The sequence below is a fragment of the Schistocerca americana genome, chromosome 2 (assembly GCF_021461395.2).
Source record: "Schistocerca americana isolate TAMUIC-IGC-003095 chromosome 2, iqSchAmer2.1, whole genome shotgun sequence".
Lineage (NCBI taxonomy): Eukaryota > Metazoa > Arthropoda > Insecta > Orthoptera > Acrididae > Schistocerca > Schistocerca americana.
The window spans coordinates 526,692,017-526,701,983 of NC_060120.1; the positions used below are offsets into that span (position 1 = coordinate 526,692,017).

A 9,967-nucleotide genomic window follows, 5' to 3' on the forward strand; every position below is an offset into this window, starting at 1 on the left:
TCTAGCCTCTCCCCGATGCTATTCAATCTGTATATTGAGCAAGCAGTAAAGGAAACAAAAGAAAAGTTCGGAGTAGGTATTAAAATGAATGGAGAAGAAATAAAACTTTGCGGTTTGCCGATGACATTGTAATTCTGTCAGAAACAGCAAAGGACTTGGAAGAGCAGTTGAACGGAATGGACAGTGTCTTGAAAGGAGGGTATAAGATGAACATCAACAAAAGCAAAACGAGGATAATAGAATGTAGTCGAATTAAATCAGGTGATGCTGAGGGAATTAGATTAGGAAATGAGACACTTAAAGTAGTAAAGGAGTTTTGCTATCTGGGTAGCAAAATAACTGATGATGGTCGAATTAGAGAGGATATAAAATGTAGACTGGCAAGGAAAGCGTTTCTGAAGAAGAGAAATTTTTTAATATCGAGTATTGATGTAAGTATCAGGAAGTCGTTTCTGAAAGTATTTGTATGGAGTGTAGCAATGTATGGAAGTGAAACATGGACCATAAGTAGTTTAGACAAGAAGAGAATAGAAGCTTTCGAAATGTGGTGCTACAGAAGAATGCTGAAGATTGGATGGGTAGATCGCATAACTAATGAGGAGATATTGAAGAGAATTGGGGAGAAGAGGAGTTTGTGGCACAACTTGACTAGAAGAAGGGATCGGTTGGTAGGACATGTTCTGAGGCAACAAGGGATCACCAATTTGGTACTGGAAGGCAGCGTGGAGGGTAAAAATCTTAGAGGGAGACCGAGAGATGAATACACTAAGCAGATTCAGAAGGATGTAGGCTGCAGTAAGTACTGGGAGATGAAGAAGCTTGCACAGGATAGATTAGCATGGAGAGCTGCATCAAACCAGTCTCAGAACTGAAGACCATAACAACAACAATTGGAGCTACGGACTTTGTAAATTAGTTGATGTGTGTTTTTAAATGTATTTTGTTTGTATGTTTTAGAAGCACCATCGTCTTTCTTACATGGCCAGATCCTGACGAATGTGAACTGGTGCCAGGTTTGAGCCCAGCCCACATTCGGTTCATTATAAGACGAAGTACATGGGGCACCTGCAAGCATTTGATATTGTATTGTAAGTCTCTGGCATATCTTTTGTATTTTATTTATGATCATAGTACTACTTTATTTTTTTAGTGTGTAAATGATACTTATTTGGCATTACCACACTCCAAGCACCTAGCTCATTGGTCGTTTAAGTGTTCCGCACAGCTGTTATCGGTATCAGAGCCTCTCATACACTGATAAAGCCAAAAAATTTTAACCATTACCCCACTACGTTGAAGGCCGTCTGGTGGCGCTGTGGGCACATGAGATGGTAACAAATGTATGTAACCGAGGCATACACGGATGAGGCATCACCCTAGTGAAGATATGGGCTGCGAATGGGGAAATCCATTGAGACAAGCGACTTTGACAAACTGCGCATTAATATTACGCAAAGCCTGTGAACGGGTAACTCGAAAAAGGATCGCTGATCGAATGTTCACGTGCTATGGTCGTAAGCATCTACGGAAAGAGGTAGAAGGACAATGAAACTACCACCAGGGGCTAAATGGTTGGACATCAACAACTCTTCACAGAACGTGGGGTCAGAAGGGTCAAATGGCTCCGAGCACTATGGGACCCAACTTCTGAGGTTATCAGTCCCCTAGAACACAGAACTACTTAAACATAACTAACCTAAGGACATCACACACATCCATGACCGAGGCAAAGATTCGAACCTGCGACTCTAGAGGTTGCGCAGTTCCGCCTGTAGCGCCTAGAACCGCTTGGCCACTGCGGCCGGCTGGACAGAAGGCTTCTCTGGTATGTAATGTAGGATAGATGGTGACCTGTGGCATCTTTACCGAAAAAGTACAATGCTGATGCGCTCTATTTGTAGAACAGGGTACTTCGCAGTAGACCACCACTACATGTTCAAATTTTAACGAAACAACACCGTGAATTCAAAATGGTTCAAATGGCATCTGAGATCATCAGTCCCCTAGAATTTAGAACTACATAAACCTAACTAACCTAAGGACTTCAGACACATTCATACCCGAGCAGGATTCGAACCTGCGACCGTAGGGGCCGCGCGGTTCCAGACTGAAGCGCCTAGAACCGTTCGACCAGAGCGGCCGGCTCCTGAATTACAATTGCAGTGGGCACAGTACCGTCGGGATTCGACCGTCGATCAGTGGAAAGTTGTCAGCTCGTCTGGTGAATCACATTTTTGGTTCACTAGATCCCTGATAGTCTCTACGAAACTCGAATCGAGCAGTGCCTCACGGCCGTAGGCTGGTGGGAACATTATTATGCTAAGGAAGACATTCTTCTGCTGGCATGAGACCTGTGGTAATAATCGCGAACCACCTGCATTCCATGTTTGATGTCCTTCCCGACGCTGATGTCATCTTTCACGTTGATGTTTCGGCGACCAAATTCGGCTGATGTACATCCTAAGGAAGCCATCTGAATAGCTATAGCGCGCCATCACTGCTTACGCAAGTCATCGTCCCTTTATTTGTGCGAATTACATGATCAGTGCTTAGGCATCTAATGGCACATACCTCCATAAACATACTAACACATTGTCGGATCTGATAAGGAGCATCGGTTATGTATTTCGTTTTAAAGACGAACAAACAAGCTATTGGGCAGGTGGTCATAATGTTTAGGTTCATTTGTGTGCAAGCAATGTGGCCAGTGTACACACATTACGATGCTACTCTAGGACTTATGTGGATGGTTTGATAATCCACTTGAGTCCGAAACTGGCTGCCATTTATTAAACATAAAAAAATTCTGTGCAACTTTGACGGATAAGTAAGTTCATTGAATCATAGTATCTTGCTGTGTACTGCCATCCAGTGATGGCAGTATTTGATACCCTGTTGTACTGACCTCTCCACAAAATTTGATAAATATCGGTCCCATCTTTCGAAGAGTAACATCTTCCAATTTTGTTAATATATATACTGTGTGATTTTTTATTTGTGTCGAAACATCACCTGCCAAAAGTACAGACGTTGTGAAGATAATTCGAGTTCCGTTTTCTTCTTTGACGAAGGACTCAGTCAGAAATCAACTTTAAAAAATTTAGTTTGTAGAAATGAACGTCGATATCGCCTGTGCCTGGCACAGGGAGCCACGATCAAGCACCCAAATAAATATCCGGGTAAGAACGTTCTGGTTCTTGTTGACAATACCTTGTGGGTGCATACAAGGAGAAGCGTGCCATATGCGACACGACACAACAGTTATCCAGTAGCCCTGCCGGTTAAGTCTGGATGAGTCACAGTGTTACAAAGTTAGAGCCCTCTTACATCTGGTTCACTTGTGAGATGTTCCATTAATTCGTTTTCATTTAGGCGAAGCAGTTCCATGAAACCTTCATAATGTAATCACTTCGTGCATTAATTAGATTTATGATCCTGTGACTAGTCGCGCTCGAGCAATAGAAAAGTGATGATAACTCTGTGAATACTGGTTATTCCTTTCCACACTGTCTGTAGATCGCTTGCGTTCGTAAAATTATTGTATACAATGAGACCATGGAAGAAGTATTACGTAATTACACTTCGCTGGTTAGGTTTTGTAAGCGGTCTCTGTGTGTGTAATGCAGCGGTCGTAAACTGTTACGTGGAAATAATCTTCCAATACTGTTCTTAATTATTTGAAAATGTGGACCCAGGTCCTATAATGCATCGTGTACTTCATAGAAATTAACAACGTGTCACTGTGGCTGGTTATGTTTCAATAACGTACAGATGTAATACACTGAAAACATTTACATCATCTGCAATAATTAAAACTGAGACAGCAGACTACTATCGGTCATATAGTTAATCTACAGAATTGTTTCACCATATCAACAAAATCAAGACTCGTCATTCACATAATAGAATCCAACAGAATGGCAAACAATTAAAACAATACTAAGAGGCCTACTGATTCTCGTTACAAAAGAAACTTTGGACACGCCTTTCCGGCGCCCATGAAGAACGGTTTTCTGGATTGCAGTGCTATATCAGTAGTTCTCTTGTATGTTAAAAAAGGGTTATACTTTCGATGGCATTCATCGTAGACCCTAAACGGCTGTTAGCCCGAAAACTATCCATTTAATAATTGGCTATTCCGTAATAACTACTGTCATGGGAGAGTTAAGGGATTCATACAACACGGAGGACCAGGCCTCCCTTCACTGCCAGTTTTATGATACTACAAAGCAACAAAAGCAAAAAGCCTTAGCCAGACCCAGTGTGGGAGACAGCTTGCTGCAATCACCGCCATCCTCAGTTGATAACCACATCTCTGAGGCTGACAGCAATCTCATTACACATGCTTTGTAGTTCGGCGATACGCTCTTATTGCAGCTCATCTACCCGCTTCTGAAGACCTGTGAAGTCACAGCGACACACTCTAACAACGGTAACGAGTTTCGTATTTGTCCTTCCAACGATTCTTAAATATCATTACTTTCTGCATTGCAGTTATATTCTCTTTAGTTACTGTTTCTACGTCTGTCTACAGCAAATGGGCTGTGAGATTAACTAATTACATTGACGTAGGATAGGACGTTGACCTTACGCACTGTGAAATCTGTAATGCAACATCAGTAGCAATATATTTCAGAGTCCAGCGCTGACATCCTACAGAAGATCTTTCACAGCAGGTGGCGCAGTATTGTGGAAATGATGAAGACGTGATATCGCAATTTCTTGGCTGGAGTGGCCGAGCGGCTCTAGGCGTTTCAGTCTGGAACCGCGAAACCGCTACGGTAGCAGGTTCGAATCCTGCCTCGGGCATGGATGTTTGTGATATCCTTAGGTTAATCAGGTTTAAGTAGTTCTAAGATCTAGGGGACTGATGATCTCAGAAGTTAAGTCCCATAGTGCCCAGAGCCATTTGAACCATTTGATACCGCAATTTATTACACCCAGCCTTGAATTGTGTGTGTGTGAGTGTATGTGTGTGTGTGTGTGAGAGAGAGAGAGAGAGAGAGAGAGAGACCGACAGACAGACAGACAGAGAGTGGGTGGGTGTGTGAGTGAGTATATGTTTGTGGTATCTTGATACTCCACGTCGATGTTACCAGCGCCCATACGAAGATTAGTAGAAAAGTAGGAAATGTAATAAAAGAAATAAAAAGCTGTCTGGCATAAATTCGAAATCACTGACTCCCAGTCTCACCCATGATCAGCCTAGCCGTACAATCACACCAAGTCACACTATAAAATACAGCGTTAAAACTGAGGAGATATTCTAAAACTATGAATTAGAAAACAAGTGAAATAGGAGGAAAAGTAAAATAGACTTACAGGAGTATGTGACTGGCTGGTCAGTTACACGAAACACGAAACAGCCAGTCAGTCAGAAAACACATTTAAAGTGTCACCCTACAATTTTACGCAACAAGTCGGACATTGCACGAAATTTAGAAAGACATACCACATTTGTGTCACTGTTGTTTGAAGTACAATGCAAGTCGGTTGTCAAATGAGCTGCTGCCCCCTTCGGGAACACAAAATACAGTCTACTAAAACATTGATATATGAAACAGGGGATGGGAAAAGAATGGGGAAACTCTTGACGTCCGAGGATACTCGGCATTGCGCTAATGCAATAGCGAAAGTTGAAAATTTGTCCTAGACTTGGACTCGACACCAGATTTATTCTCATAAGAGGTTTCCTTAAATGCTCCGGCCATCCGGATACGGTTCCTAGCCGACTCAAATTTTCAACTCATCGCACGCTGCACTGCTGCGTTCCTCGACAATTAACACTTCGGTAATTCAAACACCCATGAGTGAGCGCGTTGCGGCTTTTACACCGGAACTAGTATTGCACTTTTAACCTCATGAAAACTAATCTTTATATAACCATTAGCTGCGTTTTCATGGAGAAAATGTAAAAAAATATTACATGGCTCTATGAAAATAATCTTTTACTTATTTCTTGCCTTCACAATTGTCTATTATTTTCTTTGTAATTTATAAGGTGCCGATATTCTCTGTTTCCCTCATGGCTTCTTTTAATTATATTACTTACTTGCACTGATTCAGGTCAAAAAGTAATAAGAGATCACATAATGAAATAGAGGACTCATCAACTGCCACTCCTGTTTATGATTGTAAATAAATTAGTCAACTTCCATCTTAGTTCACGTTTACACCGTACACATTGTATGTCTCTTACAGTGTTTCTTGTATACGTTTCTATAGCAGTTCACACATACTGCTGCCTCCCAGATATGTAAGAAATTCCCTGTTTTGCCGGTTCCTTCGTCTGCTCTTCTTTGTGCCTACATATTGTCAAGAAGGTATTAATATCCTTGAGAAGTGTTTGAAGTAACGCTCATTGATACAAATGTTATTCCATCTTGCTAACAGCAAGATTTTTAAAAAAAAAATTCTTTTTTTCTCTGTTATTAGGAATTTTGAATTTAAAAATAATTTTTTCATCTATCGCAGCAAAATGCTAGTGTCTATAGAAAAGTGCAAGTGGCCATCGCCACGTAATTCTGTAAGCGCTGTAGGAACAGCACATACGATCTACAGCGTCTCCTTTGCTAGTGTTGTAGTCCAAATTCACTCTCGATTTCTTAGTCTTTTGATCTATTACATTTGTGCTGTGCATTGTCGATAAAAAAATCACAGCTTTGTTTTCTTTAGGACCCACCGAGCTCATTAAAAATCGTCTTGAAAACCGAAAAGGCATGAGTGGACTTCTGTTTACTTGGAAATCTGAAGAATTTTTTTTCAGTGTCCCGAAGAAAGCCCATACTTTTCCGCGGAGATTTTCAGTTAGAGAGTAGCTACCGTAGTAATTGCCAGCCGTAAGATTTCTGTTTGTTTTGTCAGTTGGTGTCACAAATCTTTGAACAGTGCCATTAAGCCTATTAGACTCCAGGTCTTCTGGCATCGGCTTACCACAATAAATTTCGAAATTCAGGATATAAAACGATTTGGCATCGCATAAGATAGAAATTTTGATTTCTTATTTTGCAGATTTTTTAGGGATTACCCTAAAAATGCGTATCGTCTTCTGAAAGGATGTAACATCTCGTCAATAGTGACAAACTCACTGACATTTTAGCGAGCAAGACGGTTGTTCACAAAAATTTTAATTCGACATCCCGAATAGGTGCTAGTTTACCACTTTGTTTCCTCTCACTCCAGGTGCCAAAGTCGTCAAACCCAAGAGCCTGAAACAGAAACCGGAAGTGCGTATTGCTCGTAAAATAATCATTCTTCTGCCAGTGAATGCCACAGTTCACAGCAATTCGTGTCCTCGTTTATTTTTACTTATTAGATATAATGCACCTAAAAGAGTCTTTACCCCTGGTTTTTTGGTGTCTCTTCAGTCCCGTTCTCTTGAATGTTGATCCTTAGCTCATTTACGTTTCTAGGTGTATCGGTTTATGTTTTCCAGAATGTTAGCAGTCGTCCCATCAGTGATAAATAGCACTTGCTTATTGAACTGGCAAAACTTTTAGTATGTTCGTGGCCTTTGTTTTAGAAGAAGGAAGTGGTTCGTTTATTCAGATAATGTCTTCATATTATCCTATGTGAAAATGGTAATCATCTGTTTGTTGGCGTCCCTGTTTAACCATATTGTCATCTGTTTCCTCTGTTGATTGTTTGGAGTCACTGCTATGGTTTTCTTCTTCAATAACTTCCTATTCAAACTCAAATTCACGTGATTCTGACAATTCTGATAATACTCCTTGTGACAATTCTCCTAATAGTTTCTCATAGTCTTCATGACGTAGGATTTGACGGTTCTTGTAAAATGCCTTTTCTTCTCCACTTCCACACTTTTATGAGATCTAATTAAAGAAATGTTTATAAAAGTAAGATATTGTTGCAAGAGATTTTAAGAAGATTTTAAGAAGTAATAAAAATTGCGAATGGGAACTTTGATTGAATTCAAATATTCATTATATATTAAAATAAAAAAAAGACTACCCTGAAGCGAAATAAATACACAAGTACAGCATATGCTTACTTCATACGGCGCGTAGCGGCAAAAACACTTTCCGATCAACAATAGCGAACAAAGTGGGACAAGCCTGAATTACGTAAATTTTGTAAGTGATGGCATCTGTTACAAATAACAGATACCGATTTGAACGTGCTCCCAACTACAGTGTTATCTGTGGTACAAAGAGGAAACTAATTGTTACGGCTAACTGCCACAGGCGCGCCCATCGGAAGATTAATCAGCTACTTGCAGATTATTGTCAGTCACTGACCATGTGTGGATGGCACAAGCCGTTAAGGCAACCCATGAAGAGAGACGTTAAATCGTGTTTCTGGTCCCGGTCCGACAAAAACTTTCAACTTCAGCATTACATTAGCACAAGGCCTTTCCCCGACCAAAATTTTAAACTTTCACCACTGCATTACCACAGTGCCCTTTGCGACTGTAAGTCACGAGTTTCCCAGCCATCGTTTCCCTTTCTTTCCCTATCCTCTGTTTCATACAAATATATTGGCCGGCTACGTCTCCACGTGTGAAGTCTGTTCTGTCGCACGAACAGACGCCGTCAGATCATACATTCACATCTATAAGAGTGCATTTGTTCCTCGACGTTTTTTCAGTTTAGATGCACGAATATCATCCGATCCCCAACGAGAAGTAGGGGTTAATGGACGAGGGATGCTGCATTGCAGCGTGCGATAAGTTCAAATTGCTTCGGTCAGGGACCTTGTCTCGATTGTTGAATGGTTAAGGGAACCACTCATGAGAAGCGGTAAATCCGTTTTCGAGTCCCTGCCCGGCAGTGCCCTGTGCGGCTGGAAGAGTTTCCTTTCCCTGTCTTTCCCCATTCCTTATTTCATATAAATATATGCACCAGTTTCATTATCCTGAGTGATTTTGGCTCTATCGGATTTCACCAACAGAACAGACGCAACTCAGATACCTACTTGTCTGTAAGACACGACACCTCAATGAAGTTTGTTTCAGTGCAGATGCACTAATATCGTCCGAACTCCTGCGGAAACCAATAACTTTAGAGCAGTGGCTCAATGGAGATGTTACGCTGCATTGCAGCATATGATACGTTCGAAATTTGAGTCGGTTGGGGACTGTGTCCATATGGCCGAAGTTTTCAAGTTCAGCAGTTTGGTCGTGATCGGCCGTAGTATCAAGAGTCACAGATGATGCATACTCCATCTCCCGCAAGCACTCCGTCTTCAGGCCACAAGTGGCCCATCGGACCCATCCGACCGCCGTGTCATTCTCAGCTGAGGATGCGGACAGGAGGGGCGTGTGGTCAGCACACCGCACTCCCGGTCGTCACGATGGTGTTCTTTGACCGCAGCCGCTACTATTCGGTCGAGTAGCTCCTCAGTTGGCATCACGAGGCTGAGTGCACCCCGAAAAATGGCAACAGCACATGGCGGCCCGGATGGTCACCCATCCAAGTGCCGGCCACGCCCGACAGCGCTTAACTTCGGTGAGCTGACGGGAACCGATGTATCCACTGCGGCAAGGCCGTTGCCATCTGCAGTACGTAATGGGCTGCATTAACCGGGAACACTTCTCAGGGCTTCCCATGATTTTGTAGAGCAAGTGGAGCGATTAACAGGGTCCAGAAAGCTTGTGGTGACCTACCTTGCTCTCTTTTGTTTTCTGCATTGAATGGTTCTTAAATCGTATTAGTGCCGCTTGCATGACCTGGATTTCCGACCGGCACTTATCGAACCACTATGGCGCAGGATAAGCTAAAGAGCGCTTCAGGATGGATAATTCAGCGTCGTGGTGGGTCACTTGGGTGACGACCTTCATTTATACCACTTCTGCAGGTCTGGGTGAGAGACAACACATACTAGATAGCTGCACTTCACTGTTGTTTCACTAGTTACAAGTTTTTTAGTGAACACCCTGCTTTCGTCAATAAACAACAAGAAAAATTTCATCGTCATAAAAGTTTTTTCCTGACATTTTCACTGCCAT

General features: G+C 42.0%; 1 pseudogene; it reads right to left on the bottom strand.

The window, feature by feature from the left end:
* Nucleotides 1–9,395: 9,395 nt before the first annotated feature.
* LOC124597561 lies at nucleotides 9,396–9,513 on the bottom strand (annotated as a pseudogene).
* Nucleotides 9,514–9,967: the final 454 nt, after the last annotated feature.